This window comes from Oryzias latipes, chromosome 4 (genome assembly GCF_002234675.1).
Source record: "Oryzias latipes chromosome 4, ASM223467v1".
NCBI lineage: Eukaryota > Metazoa > Chordata > Actinopteri > Beloniformes > Adrianichthyidae > Oryzias > Oryzias latipes.
This window is the reverse complement of record NC_019862.2, coordinates 13,303,039-13,328,854: the sequence shown is the minus strand read 5'-3', so window position 1 is coordinate 13,328,854 and position 25,816 is coordinate 13,303,039. Positions and strand designations below refer to the sequence as shown.

Here is a 25,816-nt window from a genome sequence, read left to right as displayed (position 1 = left end):
CAGATGAGAGGGTGGAGTCTGACGTCAGAGAGTTTGGTCACCACAATATCAGGGATGAATGTTTTGAATGCTGTGCCCCATTAATACCCGAACAAAGTGGCTTGAACATTTTCCTCTCTAAATCTGAATGATTGATTTTTTTTAAAAACCATATTAGGTTTTCTTTTTCTGTAAGACTTGTGTTGCATCTTTATTTCTTCCTCTTTTGTATTCAAGGAAGGCTTCATGATTGTCACAGATGGTCCCAATAGAAAGTCCTTTCTTTGGAACCTCACTGTTTTTTGTTAATTACAACACAAGTCCTTTTTCATATAATTTTTTTTTCTGGCGGGATTTGATTCATGTCATGTCGTTTGGCGTACAGACAGCATCTGTTTCTTCATGAACTCACACTTGCTTATTATCAATTAAAGAAAGTGATTGAATTACTAACAGCTGGCTGCTTCTCCCCATCTTCATCAATGTGACATAAACAAGTGTGAAAGCAATTTCTGTACACATATTGTTCCCAGTGTCCTCCTCTTCTCTATAAAACAGTTGAATTTTGATTTCAAGACCAAACTTGAATTTTATTTATAGCACTTCTCCTGCTGGACAGCACCTCAGTGTTTAACATATGAAGCAACCAACTAATAAACAAAGAAATAAAAACTTTAAAGCTGCTTTAGTTGGTTGACTCTCTTGTTTTGCTTAAAGAAGTGTCAGTTCTTACATAAATCTTTCTATTTCTGGGGCTCAGAGATATTTTAATGGCTGTAAAGCCAGCTCACACAGAGAACAAGTGCAGCACACTTGACATTGATCTTTCTTTCTTCTTGCTTTAGCAATTCCAGAGCAATGCAGGTTTTTGCCGCAGGTAACAAAAGTACTGCAGAAAAAGAAAAACCAAGATTCAACATGAGCATAACATCATTTCAAAAAGGGGCAAAATGAATGTTTTCCTTATAAAATTATTAGAAAAGCACCAAAAATCAATAAAATGTTGCAGTTGTATAACAAACCTGATCTTTAAAAACATGGAAATTAAAGAAAATCTCTAAATAATGCTGTTTGTAAATATGGTCTTTAGTAGAAAAACCTAAATGTCCCAGTTCTGACTGACGCGATGGGATCAGCACCAAATTAGGAGTTTAATGTCAGAGGGGACATCAGTGTAGGTTTTACTGATTTGTTCTCATCAGCTGGCTGTTTTAAGAGTGTCAACAGTCTCAACAGGTGACTGTGTTTGTTTGACCTTTAGATAACCTCCACGAGCCTCTTCAACACAGATCACACCTTTAACATCAACCTGTTTTATCCTTTTCAAAACACTTTTTTGTCACCTCCCATGAGGCTGAACTGTTTGACCCAAGCCCAATAAACCCATGAGAAAACACGTTTGTTCATTTGTTGGTATGTTTGCCCTTCATGGTCTTCAAGTGTAGAAAATAAAATATATTAATTGATACAGTGGCAAAAGAAATACAAATACAAATGACTTATAAAAGAGACAAAATAGCAATGCAGACCTTTAAAGTGAATAAAAAAACAAAAATAACCAAAAACAAATGCAGTTTAGCCAAAGCAGAGACTGGAATGACCAGAATGAGCTTAAAAATGCCATAAAAACATGAATGTGACTAAAGATCAAAATGACTCAAATTGCAAAATCATAAGAAGCAGAGACTGGCAAAACGTAAAAAAATGATCAGACTGATACAAACAATTTCTAGAAAAATTGTTGTTTGAACATCAATGAGGTATTTCTTGTTAAGGTGAAAATAATTTTCAACAAAATAAAGCAACACACAAACAATAACAACCGAAGTGCTGACCGAAGCAACCAACATAAAAAAACAAACAAACAGTAAACATGGAAAAATACAAATTCTCAGTGTGTGTAGAGAGAGAATAACGTTTACATTAAAAAACAAAAAAACAAGATCCAGTGGTCACATTGGAATTAAATCCTATTTGAATAGAGTTTGTTCAATTTATGGACACTATAAAATATTTTTATTAAGTAGAAGGGTGTGGGTTGCCTTTAAAACATCGATTCTTGTGGTCTTGTTTTATCAATCAACAAAAAAAATCCACATTTCCTCAGCCGCAAAGAACATGATAGCCTTTTTTATTATTGTTTTTGAAAAGCTTTTTTTTTTTTTAAATAAAACACTATCTGGATTGTTTTTGCTAATAATTAACAACATTTTGGTACGTCTAAAGTCCACAATTCAGCAAAATAGCTACGTTTCTGCTGATCTGTTTGCGTTATCTTCTGAGATGTTGCAGTATTGCAGTTTCAAACCTTTGCCTAAAGAGGGCGACACAAATCCATAGAAAAAACATCAAAATGGTTTGATCCACTGTGTGACTTTGACGCTGTTAGAAACCTTCTTTTAATGTCTTTAGTACACAAAAATTTAAGTAAAATGTTTGTAGTAATAATTTCTAGCAATTCCAGTATTCCAAAAGACTTGAACATTATCGGAAAAGTGGCCAGGACAACAAGCAAGAAGTTTCTGAAAAATATCATATGATTCAATTGTTTTCATTGACACATAAGGAAAACAACAGGTGTGAAAATTCTTAAATATTAGAAAAGCCTTTAATTTTTCAGAGTTTATTTGTAACATTTAGATGCATTTAATGCCATAACATTTAAGTATGTTGTCACATTTAAGACACTTGATGCAGATATTTATGCAATATTTAATAATATTCTTTTTAACAGCATATACATTTTTTTAGCTTCTGTTGCAGATATTATCTAAATTTTGAAAAATTGCTCATCTATAAATAAATCTATTTAATCAAAAAGGAATTTTCTTAAATTAGTTATTTACTTTAAAAAATGTGGCCTTTCCATTTTCTTTTAAGGACTATAACAGTTCTTTAAATTTATTCTTGACCTTTAAGTTTGAAACCCTTGTGCTATCCTAGGCATTTTAACATTGGGAGTTGGGTCATCTAGATCCACTAGACAGTGCGATGAACCTTATTTCTTCAATGATTTGTGATCTTCACTGGTGTCCATGGATTACATGAAATCTTTCCACCTTTATCCACCTTTGTCATGGTAGGGAGAACACGTCAATGTAAGGGCGGGGTCATCTAAGAAAGCACAAGGGTTAAGTGTCATGCTGTGTCTACCACAACCTCACTGAAAGCTCTTTTTTAGGTCCCAAGCAGTACTTTTTGAAATCTCTAGAGTTTAGCAGATTTTCAATAAGGTGGACAGATGGGATAAAAAAAGAAAAATAAATAAAAAATTGAAAAAAAAGGAAAGCACAGTCTCCACTTAGTCCAGATGTAGTCTCTGTATCTGACAATAAAACTGAATACATTTTTACAAAGGTGTCCTTCTGACACTTCTTAGGCAGTGTGGTTGTAAAATCTCCCAGATCAAAAGGCGTAATCTTTATTATATCTTTATTTCCGATTTAAAAAAAATAAATGTGGTTTGAGAGCTTGGTGATAAACATTCAAACTGTTGGCTTCAGTGACCACATCTTTGCTTGTTGTTGCTTTTGCACATCTTGCATACAGCCTAATTCATTTGTAACTAAGTAAATAATGATTCTGCTATGCAAACACAGAAAGCACATGTTAAAGCAGATACTGTGTCAGTCCACTTTATTTTACAAAGATTAAATACATGAAAAAAGTGTTTATCATGACCTTTCCCTTTACCATTCAAAACCTTTAAAATAAGTTTGTTCTTAATTCAATTTACCCGCAAAAATATCCCAGGCTGTACTGTCTAATCCATAATCTCATAAAAAAGTATGAGCAAAATAATCCTTTTTTACATTTTATCATAATAAACCCTAATTTAACTACCATAAAGTGTCATTCACACCCAAACTGTTTAAACTTTTTTTCAGCAAACTTGTGCCAGTATGGTGACCAAACTAGGAGGGCATTAAAAAGGTCAATGGTTGAACACATCCTACGGGGTCAACAAAGCTTTATTCATCAACTAGCTGGTTCATATTTGAACTGCATGATGAGCCGAAAGCTGTGTGAACCTGTCTGTGAGCAACTTGTTTATAGAATAAACAATGTAAGAGGGCATGCAGTTTATGATAAAACACATAAGGGATTCCCAGCAGCATTTGGAGACGGGACACAAGAAAGCTTTATAGAACATACATTTCCAAAAAAGTTTCATTTTCACAGAGACACAACTGTATCTTCACAAAAAATACACGTCCATGATCCCTTTCAAAATTCATTTAGGTGACCAAAAAAAATAAACAAGATCATGATTTGAAAAAAAGAAATGTTAAGTTTTTAAATGACACATTTTTAATCTTAGTTTTTCATAGCAACTTAACATTTTAATAAAAAAATGCAACTTTGCTGTAGAAAAAAAACGAGCTATGTCCATTTAATGAGTGAGTTTATGAGGGCTAGGGAGTTTAGCAGTTCGGGCTGGCACCTATATGAGAATAAATTACTTTACAATAAAATATAATCCTGAACCTTTCAGGACAATCATAAATATACCACAGCTTAAACTGCTTAAAGTTAGTCCTCATAAATTCCTTGAATAACAATAGTGACGAAACCAGCACTAAAAGAGCTGTGACAACAATGTTAACAGCGCAACACGCCCGAGAGGCTCCACAGTGCTTTTTACATTAATCAGCGGGTTAAAGTCTGGTCTGTTACGTGTGCTCTCGTCAGTCTTTGCAACATTAAATTAGTCAATTATTTCTTTTTGGGTGATATGAAAAATGGGGACTTGACGTTTTAACTCCATCATATAAATTCAGATGACGCTGCCGAACACCTGTCTCCAAAAAGCCTCAGACTGAAGAGCGTTCTACCTTTTGGCCAAATACAAAAGAAGCCCACAGATTATTACTTGAACTGCTAAATGCTTTCCAAATGTAGTCATTTGCATTCTCCTGTTCACACAGACAGCTGTACGCTGAATAGGCACAATAAAAGGAAACATTCTGGATTATTTTTAAGCCAAGGGTGCAAAAAGTAACTCTTATGTCACTCCATCACCCTAAAACATGATTTGATAAACCATCTGTATAGTAACAGACCAAAAGGCAGGTTTCATCCACTGAGAAAAAGGCAATGAGGCTTATTTGCTTATTATTGATTTGTTGCTGGTGACAGAGAAAACATCCTTGAGGATTCCCTTTCATAGTCATTTCAAACCGTGAGGTCTCACTTCATTATATACAACAGTGTTCTTCGTCTGCTTATACAAATATTTCCATGGCGAAGCAAATATATTTAAAATATCTTTCCCCACCAAAAAAATAATTCACTTCCTGCTTCCAACAAAAGCATTGGACTCATTTAGCTTCGATGTAGCTTGTGCCGCAACCCTGAGCTTTATTGGTGCCGATTTCTATGTTCTAAGTGGGGCCACAGCTCAGATTTGAATCCTTTATCCTGTTCCACATCAGATACATCTGAGCTGGAAGGAATCTGTGTACCAACAGAATCTCTTTATAAAAACAGGGATGGTACGGATCTAATTTGTCAGAGGGTACGTGCAGTCCTGCCGTTTTCACACCCATGTGGGAGACTGGACGGAGACCCGCTTTGGCCAAACACATCCCCATGTAGACATCATCGATAGGAAGGAAGGATATGGATTTGGACATTTGGTGTATAACCTTTGCTGTGTAGCCAGACAGAAGGAAGCCTCCCCCACCACAGTACGGTGGGTACGACTCCGACTTGTGCACCTGTTCAGGAATGTAATACTTGCTCTCCACTGCTCTGATGGGTCCCACATTTTGGATCAGATGACCCGTAAAAAGATGCCGACTCCCGTTGTTGTCATGGAGGCTTTGGAGAAACACCACCATGTTGTCAGTGTGCGCAAAGACGTCGTCATCGCCATTAAACAGGAAGTGAGCGTTTGGACAGTTTCTCTCCATCCATTCGAGGAAGAGCACCTGCTTTAAGGTGAGGTTGTAAAATGTGTCGCTGAAGTCCCACTGGAGGATGTCATTGTACTCCTGCTGCTCCACCTGGAGCAGTTTGTTGAGTCTTTCCTTCTCAAAACCAGCTTCTGTTGTTCCCGAGATGAAAATCCTTCGAATCCAAACGCCGTTTGACAGCCTCTCTTCAGCCCAGGTTTTCCGGAGCACCTCCCTGCGGTCGTAGTTATTAGGGGAGCTTTTAATAACCAACAGCAGGAAGACTTCTCCAGATTTATTCGCTCCTCCACATTTTCCTGGCAGGTCCAGCAGCATGGGGAAGTGCCTGCAGTGCTGAAAATAAAGAAAATCCCGGATGTTTTGAGGAAGACTCCCAAAACCTGTAATGTTGGCCGCTGAGTTGTTTCGTTGACAGTTTGACCACGAGTACACAGAAGAGCTTTCTTTGGTGAGCTGCAATCTTTGGTTGTGAATCTCCTTCACGTTGAGGTGTACTATTTTATCATCACTAGAGAATTTATATAAATGGAGGATCAAAAGACCAAGGACTGCTGCCACAATGATGTTTCTTGTTTTGTGTCTTCTCATCCTGGAAACTGCGGAAAGGCAAAAGAAAAGTTTTTAGACTCAAGATGTTTTAGTGAGATTTACATTATTAAAGAATGATGAGGATCTTCAATTTCTAATTCCACTTTTCAACCCAACATTGTCCAGAGTATTTCAGTTCAATTTGAAGCAATTGATTCATAATTGGTTACTTATTTATCTGTTCAAAGCAAATAGTTGGGGAAAAAAAAGGAGAAGTCGGAAGCTGCTGAGTGTTAACAATGTTTCTCCATCAAACATTAACCTTTCCTTTTAAAGACCTACTTTATTTCCACCTTCACAAATCATATTTATTCTGGCAATCTGGTTTTACTTCTCTATATCTCCAAAAACGCTAGTAAGTTGGGTCATACCACTTCTGGATCAAAAAGTTCCAGATCAGCTGTCAGCAGCCTTTAATGCTTAAAGAGCCAGAGAGCCATTTGAACCAGTTTCTTACTAATTGAAACCCAGCAAGAGCAAATTTCTCATCGTTTAGAAAAATACATTTTATGGTGTTTTTTTTTAACCATTGATTCATTTGTTTATAAAATGTAGCTTTTAAAACTTTGCAATAATTAGATGTTAGTAATAAATATAGAGATAAAGTGATATATTTTTCTATGATAAAAATTTTATTTTCTTAGCAACAAGTTCCTTTTTAAAATAAAATACACTCCGTGTCAAATACAACACAGATCTGCTGTAGCAGATGTACAGGATTTACAGTCCATAGATTTACAGAACTAAAACTCCAAGAAAGCCAAGTCTAACGTGACATTTTCTATTAATATGACTGGTATGCCTTCATTGCTTTTCTCCTTTTACTATCGCATATAAACATGACAACCTTGGTGTAGAATGTTTTTATCTAAACATGTAAAAGCAGTTAAATATATATCCTTCAATCCTTTGCCTCTGAACCACAACTAAACGCTGTTGTCCACAAGAATAATATGTGCTTCATATGCGTCAATATGTGCATCATTTTGCTGACGTGTTAAAAATCTAAATATTTATGACAACTGAACCACATTATTTATGTAAATTGTTAGCATTTTTCTTCAGAGCTAAAGAGCAAGAATGAAAGGATGAAAGAGCCGTATGAGGATCAAGAGCTTCAGGTTGCAGACCCCTGAAGATTGTGTATTCTCCTTTTTCCTACCAGGCTTGCAGAACAGGAAAAGAAGAATGGTGGCCCAACAGTGCAGGATAATGTTACACTTTTTTTCCATGAGGACACTTGATGTTGAACCACCTTTTTTCTAAATGGAGGAGCAGATAATGTGCATCCTCTTAACCTTGAAGAGATGCTACAAACGTGCAAGGATATTTAAAACAAAACTGATTGGTGCTAAGAAGATACAAAAAACTGAAGGAAAAAAAGGTTTAAAAAGCTGATGTGGGTATGTGGTTTTACAGAATAAAATTTAGGCCAAAATAAGTGATTTTAACAAAAATAAGAATGTGAGGTAGTCAGGAAAAGTCAGGAAAATAGACCACTTTCAACCTTATTTGAAGACACATGAGAAAGTTATTACTGAAAATTATTCATTAACATTAATAGTGACTGATACACAACAAAATCCTGACTTTACACATTTGCTCAACACTAAATTATCAACATATTCACAAAGTCTCCAGTTTAATGTTTCTTGATTCTCTTACTCCTCATGACCAACATAAACTGATGAACAAACAATAGTAAACTTCAGCTGCTTTATTCACAGCTTTGCTGATTTTCTTTCTCATGTTCACTTGGCCGTCCCGGGTTTATTCACGCTCCATTGTTTTAAAGAACGCTGAAACAAGCTGTAAACACACAACGCCAAACCTCCATCTATACTGGTAGCAGTTTGAATTTGATCCCATCCAGCCACAATCGGTGGTACACCATCACTGATATGTTTCACAGTGGAACAGGGGTTCAGCAACACAAGAGTGAGTGTTTCAGGTGTCAATTCCTGAAGCATCAGAAGAGGGACTGCTGAATCTTTAAGGAGGTTTAAGTATCAGTTTCTAACCTTAGCGTAACTAAACTCACCTTTAAAGTCCTTCTGAGGGTACAGCGCACAAAACCAAGACTAATTTATGAATGGATGACAACCCTCACTAAGTGAGGTTCCATTGATTAGCCTGGTATATAACTAACTATCACATTTTTCCAACTATAAGTCGCTCTGGAGTATAGGTTCCTGCAGCCAAAAAATTGAGAATTAAAAAAAAGATCATTTATAACTTGCACTTTTGGGATAAATTTATTTTAACAAAATACGGAACCAAGGACAGAATAGAAAATAATAGACTGACTATATGCATGTTTTACCACCGCAGCTGTATTTAGCATAGTAGCACTAGTATATTTGTGCTACATATGAACAATTATTCAGATAACCATAGCCTAAAGAACATACCAACAAGTTTGTTTTTTTTAATATATTTTTTAAATCACTTTAAATCACTGAATCCATTGAATTCTTCATCCTCTGTGTCACCTTGGAACAATTTCGCCCAGCCCGGCGTCAGACTTCTTTTGCATTGCAGTCATTTGCAAATACTGATAAAACTACAGTGCCCTCGAATAGTTGTTGCTATTTAAACCAAAAAAAAAAACCATCCCATATAGGTCGAACCCCAGGCCACTATATGCAAAAATCTGCTTATGCCCCAAAAAATATTGCACTTGGAACTGTAAGCATGTGAAACCGTTTTAAAAAGTGAACAAAAAGGTATACTTGTATTTGTTTAGATTAAACAGTGATCCTCATCAAAAATATAACAAAACACGATCTCACAAGGAACCTTTTTCATTGAAAATAAAATCTCTGGGTTGTTTCCGCACACACAGGTGGACTGAACTTTAGAGCAGACAGGTGCTACATGCGCTAATATAGTAGCAGCACTAACTAACATGTCTTCACGCTCCAGGGAGGATCACTGAGTCACTGCAGAAAAGGAAAGTCTGTGCAGAAAGGGGAAAGTCCTCAGCATGCTCAAGATGCCACAATTCTCACTTGTTTCGAAGATGTACAGTGTGTGCACCATCGTTGTTGATGGCCTGTTAGTTAGCCATGCTTTCCTACTACATGGGTATAAGAATGCCTTTCCTCAGCTCCATCTTGTATGTGTGTGTGATTGGTGTCTCATCTGCATCATGTGAAAACTCTCTCTACTTTGTCTTGAGTTCATATACACCCTTTCGAGCACCGTGCTACATAAAAGAAACCAAAATGTAGTTATTTTTGCTCATGAGAAGGCCATGACAAGATGCTTGGATATGAGCGTTTTTGTTTGGGATTAGCACAAAAAAACAGACGACTGCGAATCCTGTAATGACTGATATGAGCCATGCTGTGTGTTCAGAGCTAAATAAACTAAATTGACAAAACCATAAAAAATAAATACAAAACAAAAAAACTCAAAAGAATACATAGCTAAAAGATAGATAGATTTCAAAATAAGTAAATAAAAAAGTGACAAAAAATACATAGAATGAAGAAGAAAAAACTAAACCAAGGATAAACTTCATAAATAAAAGTGACACAAAGTATGTAATAAAAAAATACATACATGTTAAAAAATAAAAGAAAGAACAGATTGATAAACAGAGAGCCAGGCATAAAATAAATAAATAAAAGTAACTAAAAATCACCTACTCCAACACTTGCTCGCTCACTCACTCACTCACTCACTCAAAAATAAATACAATTAAAAATATAGCCTCAACAGGGGATAAGCCATTTTTGCATTTGTCCCAAGCGCAGGTAAGTGCAGAGGGTGGTGTCAGGAATGTCATCCTACATAAAACCTTGAAGAAAGGTCGAGTGGATCACAGCAGACAATAGTCACAGCACAGTTAGCATAGTTTTTTATGCATTTCAGGGGCTTGGAAGGATTTAAACCCCAACCTCTCAGTATACTTGCCTTCACCAGCTATTCTGTCTGTCCCCCCAACAGGGGCTGGCTAGATGCGGCCCTGCTATGTGCTATATTGCAGATATGCTTAGATACAGTTTCTTCTAAGTGTGTAAAAGGTTCCCTTTCATTTCATTTCCCTTTCATTTCACAGGCACAAGAACTCGTGTAAGACCTTTTTTTGTTTTATGTAAATGAAAAGAAATAAAGGAAAGTCAAATCTGAACACAGAGTCAAGAGTAAAAGTGAAATATTAAGAGCAGCTCTTGCTTCTTTGGAAACCCACTCACATTATTAACTCCAAGTTTTCAAGTTGAGGCAAAGATGTTAAATATCTTTAAAAAAAAATCTATGTTAAAGATGATGGTTCCCACTGGACCACAAGGAATTTTCTTGATGGAAAAATACTCAAAATAAAAGTTCATAGTCTGTCATAGGTTTTAGAAATAGACATTTGTGCCATAAAAGTGGTTTACAGAAATCTGTAAACAAAAAACTTTCACCCTCACAGTCAAAGCTATGTAGAGTCAACAAGTGGGAAAAAATGTTGCAATAAAGTTCATTCTTTTGGGGATACAACCCCCACCCAAGCATTCAGAGCTTCAGAGAAACTGATCTTCAGAGAAACACATGAAAAAAAAATAAAGAAAAAAAATTCTGCTGAGTTGTTTTCTCAAGTTTCTCAAATTCCTTGTGGTCCAGTGGGAACCATCTTCTTTAACATAGATTTTTTGTTTTAAAGATATTTAACATCTTTGCCTCAACTTGAAAACTTGGAGTAAATAATGTCAGTGGGTTTCCAAAGAAGCAAGAGCTGCTCTTAATATTTCACTTTCCTTTATTTCTTTTCAATTTTCTGATCATATTTCAGTAGGTTTTAAAAAAAACATCATTTAAGATGGGTTTAAAGACGTACTCATATGTTTTATGCGTGTTAAAATCCTCACATAAAGAGGATGGAAGCAGACTAAGGCAAAGGACACACCTTTGTCAGTTTCTGGGCGCAGTCACAGAGTTAATGATTTATCTTTCAATTAATACATCACTGATGCTGCACAATCCACACCAAACAGACGCACCAACACATACCTGCTTACTTCCTGTCTTTAACGGAATGTATCCTTTAAAAAAGCTGAATAGTGCTTTACACTTTTATTTCCCAAATTCAAAAAGAAAGTGGCTCTCAAATGTTTGCTCCAAGATTAGACACATTAGACCACAATCAGTGTCATTTCCTTTTTTTCTGAGCTGCAGCTGTATTGTTAAATCTGTAGAATTGTTAAAAATGACCAGAGTCTGAAGAGAATTAAAGATTTAATGAAGTGAAAAACATATATAAAAGAATGAGTAAACTTTGAAGAAAGAGTAACATTAGACTCTTAAAGGACTGATTATAATAGATTTTTGTTCTTTTCTTTGAAACAAAGAATTCAAATGTTACTCTTTATTTGTGTGAAAAGAGAAGAGTGCTCGCGGTTTGCAAACTCTCACAGCCACACAGAAGTGAATAAACAGGCTAGAGAGAAAGGTGTCCAAACTCAAAGCCTTCTGGTAAAGCTCTGCATATCTCTCTGTTTAGACCCTCCCACTAATGAGTCAGATGTAAAGCTGTGCTCTGCTATACCGACTGATAAGACTCCTATCTGAACCATTGTGCAAATGCCTCCCTGATTTGAAAAGAGACTTTTTCTCTAATGTTCCCTCCACCGATTGCAGATAGAACTGTCAGAGACACGGTAAGTTCTTAGGACAAAACCATGCTATCCTATAAAACCACACTTTTTGCGTTCCATCTACAAATTCCCCAGCGTCATATCTTCGTAGTCAAACTGATCTGACTCTTTCAAAGTTATTATAACAGGAAGCGTAAAGCCCCACTGCCATTTTCCAAGCGTTTCCTTTAGTGTTCAGAGTTAAAATAAGCAGAATAAAAATGACTCTGAGGGGATCATTTTAGTCTTAAAGTTGTACAAATAGTGTCAATTATTAACACCCAAAAGAGTTATGTTAACTCTGAAAATTCAACACTATGTTCGGTAGCACTTTAACACTGTATAGATAAGAACTGTATGGTATCTGGCTCAGAGTCAAAATCAACTCTTTAAGTGTTGCATTTACACTTCTGTTGCTACCATATGGTATCTAAGTATTTTAGAAAATTCTTTTTATTTTAAAAAAGCAAAGATGCAGGTTAAGTTTGGTCAATGAATCCCATACCATTTAAAATGCTTTTCAAAAAGAAACCCATCACTTGCTAAATAAAAAGATGAGTATTATTAGTATAAACTATGGTTTTTAGCTTAATCAGGCAGATAAAGCACAAATGAAACCTGGAGGCTCAGATTTTTGTTCTGTTTTGATCATATTTCAGTTCCATCGAGTAATTCTTACTTTGGTAGGGTTTGTAAAAAGGAAATAAAAATAAAAGAGTATATTACGTTTCACAATTTTCCGCCAGATTTTTTTTATTAATTTAGTATAAGTAGAGACAAACTGGTGACAATTTGCTGTTACAATGACATTTCTAAAGAATGGAAACTGAAAGTCATTTCCAGCCACACACCTCTTATGTGCTGCACCCACATACATGTGGTAGATTACTACGGTGGAAACCCTCCAAATATTTATCAGTTTTTCTTTAAGGCATGTCTTTTTAAGATACAAATAAAATGTTTTTCTTGCCAAACTAATATTTTTTTTCCAATTTTCATTTATTTTTCTTGTAGTAAAACGTTGTCGTCCTTACTTGTTGGCTCTGTTTTTGTTATAAAAACATTATGTTCAAATATATTAAACCTATCACAAGTTCAAATTCTCCTTTAATAATAATCATTAAAAAAAACAGTGGGCGAAACAAAATGTTTCACAAACATTTCTCCAGGGTTAAAAGGATCCACCACAACGTAAACATTTGTACTACATCACGTATAACTAACTAAATAAATAAAACTTGTGCTGAAATGATTTTTAATTAAGCTGCTAATTTATCGTTGATTTCAATATCGAACATAGACTTTATTTATAAAAGATGCATTTCCCGTTTGGTGCGCGCGCGGACTCCCCTCGCGCGAGGTCGGCGCAAACTTCCTGGAGTGTTTCCTTGAAGACCGAGTCATAAATGTATGAAGCTGTTTTAAATTGAGGAGCTGAATTCTTCTTACCTGGGGATGAAAGGGACCGTCAGGTGGTTGAGGAGGCTCAGCTGCACGTACTGAGCGGGGAGAAAGCGAGGCTGCGCCGCTGAAGGGCGGTGCCTCACGGTCATGTTGCGTCACCGGATGGTTGAGATGGACGGACGCAGCAGGAGACCAGTCACTCTGTGTTTCGAGGGACTTCATCCAACCCATAACACAAATGTTAGATTTACTTTTAAAAAGTGACTTTGTCAGACAAGTAACCCAGAATTTATTTTAAAATCATAGTCAGAGTGTGCAACAAGTTCAACTCAAATATTATCTTACAAGTTACTTATGACTTATGACGTGAGAACAATTCACCCTTTTTTTTTTTTTTTTTTTTTACAGGGTTGTTACTTTTGCAGCCCCACTATGTTTCTTTTATTTTTAACTGCCTTAGAGCAACATATGTCACTTAGCATAATTCTGGCACATTGATGTTCTAGCTATGCTAAAACATTAAAATGAATCGCTCATTTCAATCATTGACCATGAAAACAGTGGACAGCTCAACATCGCCATGTTGAAACCAGTCGACAGTGATTGTTCCGAGTCGCTCCGAGTCATCATATCTATGGCAATTACTGTCGCCATTGCTATAGATACAATGTGTCAAGGTGACTCGGACCAATCACTGTCGACTGGATTCTGCATGGCGGCGCCCGCAGCAGGAAGCAATGATGATAGATTTTGTCTTATTTCGTGAGAGCCACAGGTAAGGCATTTTCTATGGGTCATGTCACAACTCGATTTGTCCATTTTTTTCCAGTCTATGGTTTCAATCAATCACTCAATCAATCACTCTTTTTAATGACTGGACCAATTGGAGCACTGAACGCAGTTATTGTTTGTTTATTTATTATTTACTATGGCCCTGCAACAGACTGGTGACCTGTCTTCGCCCAACAGTTGTTGGGACAACACACTTTCTCTTAAACTGATGTTAAGGGATATTTGTTGCTCCAGTATGCATTCATAATCCAATATATGGAATTGTTTGCAATGATGCGGGACATGGTAGCTTTTGAATTTGATGCATTTAACATCAAATCAGCCAGGAAGAAACACAGGTCTGAGATTACAGACAAGAAGGAAAGGTTTTTGACTTTTTTTGCATGATTGTGTTTTGTTTGGTCTGGCTGTCCTAATGAAGGACTGAGCCCCAAAATGTTGCAGCATTGTCTTTTTTTTCTTGCAGGTCTTGACGTTGTGTGACAGTCCAATTCTGGTTTTTAGTTTGAGATAACCCATTTCCTTCACTCTGTCTACAATTAAGGATATGCCAATTACAACCTTGGCATAAATAAACTTTCTAGTAACCTAATTTTCTTAAAGTTCTCACCAGCATTCTTAAATATTTTACCAAAATACCACTGTTTTGAGACTTGCAACAGATATCACATTTGAAATCATTTGTCTGAATCATAGATTAAAAAAAGCGACAGAGCTCCGGTCACAAGACTGTATATCCATTGTGAGTCGCCCTCATGATCAAAATAGAACTCAATTTGCTCCTTTTGTGAAATCCAGGCCTTAAAATTGCCTATTTGCCCCTTCTTACAGCTGCTCCAAAAAAGAAAATATTTTGATCATAAATTGATCACAATAATGTACAATTTAGAAAGAAGGATGTTAATTTATTTAGAATCAAACCTTCAAAAACAAATCAAATTAAATCCACTGTTCAAACTTTCTTTCAGGTTTAGCGTTTGTTTATAATTAAAATTCTGCCTTAATCACAACATTTATGTAATTATCAGCTGCTGCCTATGTAACCCTTGTGCTAAGTACTTTAACGTTGGGAGTTGGGTCATTTAGACCCACTAGACAGTGCTCTGAACCTTTTTTCTTCAATGATTTGTGATCTTCACTGGTGTCCATGGAATACATGAAATCTTTCCACCTTTATCCACCTTTGTCATGGTAAGGAGAACACGTCAATGTAAGGGTGGGGTCATCTAAGATAGCACAAGGGTTAAGTTAGTGTCACTATTGTGAGACACAACTAATAAAATGAGACAAAAATGTCCAAATGCAGCTCTGTGCTCACATTTGACAACAATAACATGTTTTCCCTGTACACTTATATTAAATTAAAAAAAAAGCAACCAAAATTGTGCCCATGTATGATGACAATCAATTGTCCAAGACCCACAATCATTAATTTAGCTTCTCGTCTTTGGACTGCTTTATTTAGCTTTTACCATATTCCTTTCATGTGGCTGACATTATTTTACCAGTGTGTTAAATTTTGGGACGATCTAGCGCACAAGTGTTGAACTACAGACCTCGATGGGTAATGTCCTGCATGTTCCAGCAAACCCGCAGTTGCAGTTTCTTATTGGCTAAACACACCTGGTCCAGGTAATCATCTGCATTTAAGACAGGATTTTTGTTTTTTTTAAACCAGCAGGATGCCTGGAGTTTGACACTTATGATCTAGTGTACTTTTACTTATCGCACTCGTGTGTTTGTTCACAATTGCTCCAGTTTCCGCTCAACATCAGAAACTCTGACTGAAAAAAGAGAAGAGGAAGTCTCGCTCTACCTGTAATTCTATGATCTAAATACACTTAAAAGAGAACTTTAGGCGTGGAAATTAAATATCTTGCGCTTGAAAGGGCTTTCATCTATTTGTGGGCAACACATAGGTCTGTTTTTCTTTTTTTGAGGAGAAAAACTGTTACAACAATTATTTGTTGTTTTTCATAACTTTAATGAAGTTGATTTACTATGTTATCTAGATTTTGATTTTGTTTGATGTAGTTTATAGACTGTGTTTCTTTGTGTGTTTTTAAATCAGTTTTAGTGAGCTTAATGTGTTAAAGTTGAAGAAAACAATAGTTTAAAAAATCATTTTCCAGGGAGTCTTGCCTCAGATGTAAACTCATTAATTTAAATATCAGGAACAAATAACCCTTAAGCAAAACCAAATGAGCATGCTCAAAGAAAGGAAGTTTTTTGTTTTTATCTAAATTATGTTCCTAAAGTTTGGTCTGAGGATCTTTCTCAAGCGAAAACTCAACTTTGTTTTTTGTGAAAGTAGAATTTCTTCAGATGGGGAAGGAAGTGCAAATGATGAAATGTCATCACAGCATGAATGCAGATTGTCACGATCTGTCAAAAACCAGACGATCAAACTCAATGCAGTCAAACTGCAATTGTTTCATAACCAGGCATTTAAAGCCAAACCACAATGATGATGGGGGGGGGGGGGGCGGGGGGGAGAAATTTTGTAATCAATATAAAAGGAAATCTTGAGCTTCTCTAATCTTTCTAATAGACTACAGATTTAAGGAGCATTTTAGCGGCAAACAAGTTGCCAATTTAAGGTCACAGTTTGTTTGTTTTTGTGGTCTGAACTGACGTGGTTAATCAGAGACGCCCAATGTAAAAATTCAAACATTGCTGTGGTTTGCATCATGTTTCTCTGTTGATCCATTTTGTAATAAAGTTTGGTTCAATTTTAGGATCTGCAACTTGAGTCTGCAGAGTAGAGCCACCTACTGCTCTTTTACTGTTCCATTTACTTTTACTTCCATTGTGACTGTCTGGGAAAAAGGGTTCTAATTTGAATAAAAAAGGGCTATGTTGTTTAGTACTGATGCAGACTTTACACTAAATCAGAGGTCTCCAAACTTTTTTTTTTTTTTTTAAGTTGATCAGGTCTGGTCGGGTGAAAATGTGTGGTGGCCAAATAAAAAAAAATGGCTTGCATTCTTTGAAACCTTATTACATTAAAAAGAAATTAACTATTTGATAAATAAATGCAAAGGGATACTTTTCATTTCTTTACATAGAACAGCACTATATCTAAATACTCAGTTAAACTTTGGACAGCAAAGAATAGGCAACTTTAGTAGGTGCAGCAGTAAATGTAGGGGAGAATTGACAGAGGTGAATCCAGGAAGTAGGAAGTAAACGGTGGCACGCAGTCATCAGTCTCTTCCTGAATCATCTTCCAAATCCAGGTCCAATGATCACAACAGGGGTCATAACAAACATGTAACAGGTAAAAGGGTCAGAGAGGCTTGATTTTGACAGCTTACTGAGACAATCTGACACAGCCTGAATAAGTGTAGGCTTGTTGGCACCACACACAGAAGGACCCTGGGGTGGGGGGGCTCTGCTGCTTGGCAGCGTTGGGGCCCGCCCCCCCACTGGAGACCTCCCATTTTACCTGCAGCACACACGCGCACTACCACACCACAATAAACAGGTGGGATCGGTCTTCACACGCCTTCACCCGCCTCGTCCTCTCAGGGCGGCCTGTTGGCCGAAGCGGTGGCCGGGCGTGCGGTGCTGGGGGGTCTCTGGGCTCGAGGGGGTTACTGTGTGGCAACGAGGGGCAACCAGAAGAAAGTGTGTGTGTGTGAGAGAGTGCATGAGAGGGGACAGGCCTGGAGGCTACCTCGCCAGGACCCGCTGGGGCTCACCCTCTCTCTTGCAGAGTGGGGAGGGCATCGGGGGGGATACGGGAGGAGGGGTTGAGGAACGTGTTCGGTGAGGGAGCTGTAGAGGGTAGTGTAGTGTGGGGAGGTAGGGGTGGAGCTGTGGTTACGTTGTGATCTTATTGGCCTGCTGTGACGAGGCTCCAGAGGGGTGGTAGGCGGCTCCTGGGCCCTCTGGGTCCTGGCTTCATCCTTGGCCCGCGTCCCGGTGTCCAGCACCCAGTGGCCTGTCCTGTGGCCCAGGGGTCCTGACGCCGGGCTCGCCTATGCCTCCAGGTCCTGGAGGGGCCCCTGTGGGGGACCTCCTCTGCACCTGGCTGGGTGGATGGGCGGTCCCCCCCCCCGCCCGGGCTCTAGTTCTGCTTATGATCACATGACACACTTCGGCAGCGTGCATGTAGCTCCACCCCTACAGGCACGTGCACAGTCACACTGCTCCCTGTCTTCTTTATCCCTCCTCCTAATCCACAGTGTATTGATGGACAGATATGTTCTGCTTATCTTAGTGTCATAATATCATTTTGGATGCAATATATTTTTCTTTTCAGCAGATTTAGCATAAATGTTTCACAGCTTAAAATCCTAACGTATTCAAATGAGCAACTCTGCACTTGTATCCCCTCACTGCCCCCCCCCCCACCACCACCACACACACACACGCACTTTCCCCCTCTCCCTCCCCTTTAATCAAAATAAAATATATATATACAGTCAGGACCATAAATATTTGGACAGACGTTCTTTCTAATTTAGTTTCTGTACATTACCACAGTGAATTTTAAATAAAACAACTCAGATGCCATTGAAGTGCAGACTTTCAGCTTTTATTCCATGGGTTGAACAAAAAGATTGCATAAAAAAGGGAAAAACTAAAGCATTTTTTAAACACAATCCTTTCATTTCATGGGCTCGTAACTAATTGGATATATATATATATATATATATATATACACACCCACCCGCACACGCGCACACACGCGCGCACGCGCGCACGCACGCGCACACGCGCACACACGCACACACGCGCACACACACACACGCACACACACACACACACACACACAGGTACTTAAAACATAAAATAAAAAATAGTAAAAACAAACAGGGGTTTATACAAATGTACACCCTGGTTACACAAAAATACAGAACCTCTTCTTGTAATAAAAAAACCTGTCCAACACAAAAGGTTTTCAGCTCTCCTCTGTTCGCTCAGTTGTTGGACAGAAAAATTTAGAAAAAGCAAAGAAAAATAAGGGAAAATGGCCCTATGTGAAAAAAAAGAATGAGATATTGCCACAAAAACATAAATACAGATGAAGTGGGATTTCATGGCTATTGATGGGTTTTTACAGTAAGAAAAAGACCCAAATTGCAATTTCTAATGCTAAAGGTGGCAGACATCTGGCCTCAAACAACCAGAATGCCACAGACCGTAATGACAACAAGATTTGCATCATTTCCATATGTAAAAAACCTTTTTTCTTACTTGGTTGTTTTTAACAAAAAACAATTAGATTCAAATTTAGTACAACCATGAAAAATGTTAACAACAGGCTAATTAGGAAACAAATGACATTAAAATGAGAAGACATTTGTCTTGAAGTTCTCCAACTCTTAAGGAGTTAATCTTATGCTCAACAAAAAACACTGTAGGAAAAAAAATGTTCTAAATCTCAAATGTAAGACTACATGCCATACATGCTTTTGTTGCATCAAACTGAAGTAACTTGTTCTAAATTCCTGACAGCTTTTTATTTGTGCTTCTCATTTGTCTCCAGCATAATTTCTGCTATCTAGGTCATTCAGATGTGAACACACCAAACACTTCTCTGTTCACTTCCTTTCCACTCGCGTAGGAAGGCTTTTTTTCCCCCTTTAGTTGAGTTCTGAGGTTCTTTTCTTCCGTTTCACTCGTACAAACGTCTCACATCACATTATTTTATATAGGAAGCGTTGTTGACACAAAAGATTTTCAAAATGAAGTCTTTTTGGTTGGAATGTGGGCCGTTTCAAAATCTAGAAGATGCAAAACAAAACATTTCCTCTGCTCTGAGAGTGTGGCCAGTTTTACTAAAACAGAGGCACAACTTTAAAGACCCAGTCCAATCATCTTTTAATCTATTTTTAAAACATTCCCAGTGGTCTTTTAGTTATGTTTGTCCCATTGTTAGACCAAAAAAATAAACTCTTTTTCTAGGACAGGGTGTTTCAACCGTGATCCTCCAGAACCACTGTTTGAGCAGAGTAGGATTTTTTTTAATCGTGCCTTCCTCAAACACACCTGCATGTTTGATAGCTGCCATTATCAGGCTTCTGTTGAGTTTGATGAGGAGCTTAAGCACGTGTGCTCGAGCAGGGTACATGGAAAGCATTCAGGACAAAGGACCAGAGTTAGGAAACACTGTTCAGGGACATAGTTTCTGCAGAACAGCAGTAGTTCATTAGAAATTCACATTTAATTGTGGGCGGTACCGTTGATGCAGAGCACTCCCCCTTCTCCTTCCAGAGAGCTCGGTCTTTACGCTCTCTACTGGTAGCTTGCAGCCCCCCCCCCCCCCCCCCCAAATAACATTACCGGTTCAACAAAAATGTTGAGCAATTTTAGAGCTATCCAGCTGTCCATTTTTGAGCCAGATACCAGCTCAGACAAGGAAAATACAGACATATGTAGATCTAGTCGTCCAGAAGCGGACACATCAGAATGAAGTGGAGCAGGGAGTTTGTGGACAACCCATCATGTTTTCTACATTACTAACATGCTCTTTTGCCAACAACATTTTTTCGTCTGCTCTGGAATCACAAAGATTTGAATAAAGAAAAACTCAGAAACGCAATTTAATCTAAAATTCCCATATATAAATATATATATTCAGAAAAATGCCACAAGAACATGCTAAAAACAGCAAAAACAAGATTTTCATTGAATTTTTAAGATTTTTCTACAACCTCTGTACGAGTTGAGCAGGTCCCAATACGATAAGTCTTAAATATGAAGACATTAAACTTTTTCATATGAATTCAAATAAGTTCTTCCCATGCATAGAAGTTGTAGCCAACAGAATAGATCAAGTACAGTTTTTTCCACAACATGTGAGATTAATTAGACTTTCCTGTTTGTATCCTTGAAACTCTGTCCTTTATCTCATGTTATGGCAGCAGAGCAAGGTTTTTGTTGTTTATTTATTCATTTTTTTGTTGATAACTAACAGGTCTTGTGTGTTGGGATGTTGGATGGCAAACAGTCTTAGGAAAAAATGCTCTCTCCCTGAGCCTTTTCCCCTCATTTAGGGACTCTTATCAAGGTTTCAAATCTTGGACGGTTTGGTCTCTCTAGAGAGTTTCATGCTTCTGGAAATGTCTCTAGTGAACTTTTTCTTTTTTATATGCTTTCTGTCCTGTGAGAGAAAACTGTAAAGTAGCACTTTTCCAATCAAACATCCTGTGAGGAAGCCACAACTACTGTGGCCCTGGGCTAAGAGTCAACTGAAAATAAAAAAACGGAAGAAAATATTAACAGTCAGTAAAAAACAAAAAGATAAGCTGTATCTTCTGTCAACAACTATCAAAGGAGGCTCAAATAGAAGGGAACATGACCAATTTGATAATTTCCTGTTTAAGTACAACAATAAGCAGCAGAGAGATGATCACAATTCACTCACTGGACCTGCACCACCTAAGAGCGAAGAGGAGGTGTAGCATGAGGGACAAGGAGTGTCATTGCATTAGCATTTTAGTTTTTTGATAATCAGTACATAATTGCAAAATAAAAATATATACTCAATAAGATTTCTAATCTATGGAGTCATATACTGTTCATAACTTAATAAATAAATATTTGATTAAATAAATAAATGTGACCTCATGCAAATACACAATCAACCAATAAATCTCTCATAAATATATAAAAAGATCATGAAAAGGTGAAAAACCTGCACACAGATTTTAAATTAGCAATTATATTATTCAATATATTTCATTTTGCTTTAAAAACCTGTTTATTATTTTAAAACAGCATTTTAAAATATTCATTTTTAATCATGTGGAATATTATTATAATTCTGTCTTTTTTCAGAACCTTAGATTTCAAAATCAATATTTTCCAAAGTAGCTTTGTTTTTATTTCATGTTGCTGTTTTTCACAATGGCGTATTTATTTTATGAACAGCTTTTTCAGCAGAATGGGTCTATCTGTCAATCAGTGAAAGTGGGCGGGATCTAAACGCTCATTGGCTCATCCATGGAAATCGACTCATATTCCTGGATACCCGCTCAGCGGTGTGCCAGTCCGAGAGATGATATATTTCAGCGATATCCGCGCGGCTTTGCTGACATTAGAGATCAAATATAGACAAACAATCTGTCTGCTGCAGAAGATGCAAACATGGACCACTCTGTTTTTGTAGTTTGAGGGTTTGTGTGGACCAAAGGAGCTCCGGTCGTCCACGTCTCGAATTCCCCGTGAAACACTCTTGAATCTTACGCAATTCACTCAGACAGCTCTCCTTTGCTCTGCAGCTAACAGCTCTGCTGTCTGAGCTCACAGATCCAGTCTGACGTCATCGTGCCTTATGTCGGCTCGCAGGAGGCGCGCTGGCGGACCGACACACAGTCGGACCAGACAGCAGTGGATAGGGGAACAAGCCCGCTCGGGCCTCCTGAACCTTGTGATATTGTTTTATTTTCATTGAGACAGTGATTTTAAATCAGGTCCTCTGCTTTTTTTTCCCCTCTTGGGGAAAATGTTGAACCTTTCCTGCAAAAGTTTCTCTTTCTGGTTGTAAAACGCAGCGGAGATCCGGGGTTTGATTTGGGATCACTTCCCCGTTCAGACCTCTCAGAGCTGGTTATTAAAAGAATCAGTCTCTATACTTTGGATATACTTTTTTATTATTACTTTTCCGGCGAACTGAACAACAGACCCTTAACTTGCGCTAACACACACACACACACACTTTTTGCGCTGGGCGCTCTGATTTATAAGTTTGACTGCAGGAGCTGAAGACTCTCTGGGATGATCTCATGAACTCAAACATGGAAACATTGTTGTGGAACTATTCCAAATAAATAAACCTGATCTCTTAACATTCTCCATGTGCATTGTGCATCCATGCATTGTAAGTGAGATAAACACAGGCAATCGCTCCATGTGGCTATCAGGCAAAAGCATTAGCTGCTAGCTCCTCCCACACGCGGCATGGTGCGTTTATTGAACTCCAGTTCACAGAAGTTTTGTGAAAGTCCAACAGCCACTCAGCCTAACTTAGGCCACTACTAGATGTTCATGAGAAGATGAAAATTGCAGAACCGACCACAAATTCACCTGAATTATGCACACTCGCCCAAAGCCACTTTTATCCGCAAATTTAGAACCAAAACTGCCCAATTTCTGGTAACACTGTGGATGTGTTGAGGTGCATACTCCCCCTAGTGTTGAGGAGTGGGCATCGCGCCGTCACGTTCACTGAAGCATCTTCGATCGATGTAGTCAGGGTGCTGCTGCTCATGTCTGAGTAAAGGAATAGCCAATCACAAAAGTGTCTCCGCCTTGTCTGGTTTTATTGACAGATAGACCCATTCTCCTGGGGCCTGTTTCAGAAAGGTTAAGTGTAAACTCTGAGTGCATTAACCCCGAAATCAGGGAAACCCTGGGTTTGCCGTTTCAGAATGGGAGGTTTGTTAAACCAGAGAAAGCAGAGTAAGTCAAACCCGTTTCTGAAAGAGAGGTAACTTTTACTCGGAGTCAGTATCCATGGTTACTTATGCTGTGAACCTAACCTGGTCGGGAGCAGGTTTTATTCTCCAAACTCGAAGTTTCTGCCGGTCCCCTCCCCTTTTTAAAGACGAAGCGGTATTTTTCGCTTTAACCTTCATTGCCCAAATGTCCGTCACACAGAGACAAGTGACAAGAATGGCTTGTCCTTTTTTGGAGGACCCAATAGATGAGGAGGCTGCATTAATTCGTAGAGAATTACATTTACGTCGTACGAGGATTTTGAGATGACTCGTTTTTTTGTCATTTCCCCATACGTTTTTGTTTGAGCTTTACCGTTTTTCGTTGCAGTCAATTACATATTTACAATGAAAACAACATTAGATATGTATTGCTATGTAGATGTTTCATATGTCAAATATTGTCAACAAAGCCTACATCCATGACATGCTCAAATTTGACCTGATTGAATTATTTTTTTATACTTCATTTTTAGCTGCTGCCATGTTCTTTTAATTCATGCAGGATTGCATCTACATGAAAATGAAATCAGGGACATTGAATTAGATTAATGTAACAATTACTTTTTGGAAACACAATTTGCTAGCACTGCTTACTTTCTTAATCCCATATAGACCTATACCACTTGATCAATACAAGGGTAGTGTTGCAGCGTGTGTGTGTGCTGAGCGGGGTGCAATCCACGAGAGACAAGGGGAAGGGCGATTGCAGGAGCAGATGGGGGGGGGGAGCGGGGGGGGGGGGGTGCGTGGAATATATTGTGTGTTCGGAGGACGGAGCACTTAGTTAAATAAAGAGAAGGTGTCATTCCCAGAATAACTGTTTTGGAGTCATTCTTAATCCGCTCTGGACGTTGAGGGTTTCGAACGGGAAGTGAACCCCGAAGGAGAATTCCCTTCGGCCCTGAAGGAAATCTCCCCTGCGCTTCTGACCACGGTCGGAAAGACGAGAGAAAAGAAAGAAAGGAGAAGTCTTCGCGCAGCGAAAGGTTCAACAGTAGACAAAAGTTCACTTTTAAAAACACAATTGCATGTATTAATATTAAACTGACCAACGTTTGCAAGAGGGGAAGGATAACAAAAAAGTCCTCTAAACATTATCAACGTTAAATGCATTTTCCCCCAGATTGGTTCTGTACACTATGCAGCATTTCATGCATTTACACCAGGAATAACACTTCAAAAGTACACCTAAATATCGCCATTTTTTATTTCACTCCTTACGCTATTTAAAAAGTTATTACAGCCAATATTTTATAACAATGATTTAAATGCAAACTTACGCATTAACTTGAGCAGCTATGTTTTCCACGCTAACTGTCTCTGTTTTGCAGATGCAGCGGTGTTGCTTTTGTTCCGGAATATGTGTTCATATTCAATGTAACTCTGCTGCAGCACGTCAAGTTCAGCTGGCGAAAAATACGCAGACCTCTTTTTTTCACGGTTGCCATGGTGACTCGTGATATCTGCGCTCCATTAATAATGGCTTCTTATAGTCGCGGTGCGCACGCTCACCTCCGAATCAGTCCACTCAGAGTTGATTGATCTAACTCGGATCAGCTTCTCTGAAACTGAAAACTCAAAGTTGTTAATCTCCCGATTGACCAACTCAGAGTTCAAGTTCAACCTCAGAGTTGGTTGAACCTCCTTTCTGAAACAGGCCCCTGAAAAAGCTCTTCATGAAATAAATACGCCATTGTGAAAAACAGCAACATGAAATAAAAACAAAGCTACTTTGGAAAATATTGATTTTGAAATCCAAGGTTCTGAAAAAAGACGTAGAATTATAATAATATTCCACATAATTAAAAATGAATATTTTAAAATGCTGTTTTAAAATAATGAACAGGTTTTTAAAGCAAAATGAAATATATTGAATAATATAATGGCTAATTTAAAATCAGTGTGCGGGTTTTTCACCATTTCATGGTCTTTTTATATATTTATAAGATATTTATTGGTTGGTTGTGTATTTGCATGAGGTCACATTTATTTATTTAATCTAATATTTATTTATTTAATTATGAACAGTATAGGACTCCATACTAATCCAGCAATTCAT

General features: G+C 37.8%; 1 pseudogene; it reads right to left on the bottom strand.

Moving 5' to 3' along the window:
- Positions 1 to 3,588: 3,588 nt before the first annotated feature.
- Positions 3,589 to 13,680, bottom strand: LOC101161544 (annotated as a pseudogene).
- Positions 13,681 to 25,816: the final 12,136 nt, after the last annotated feature.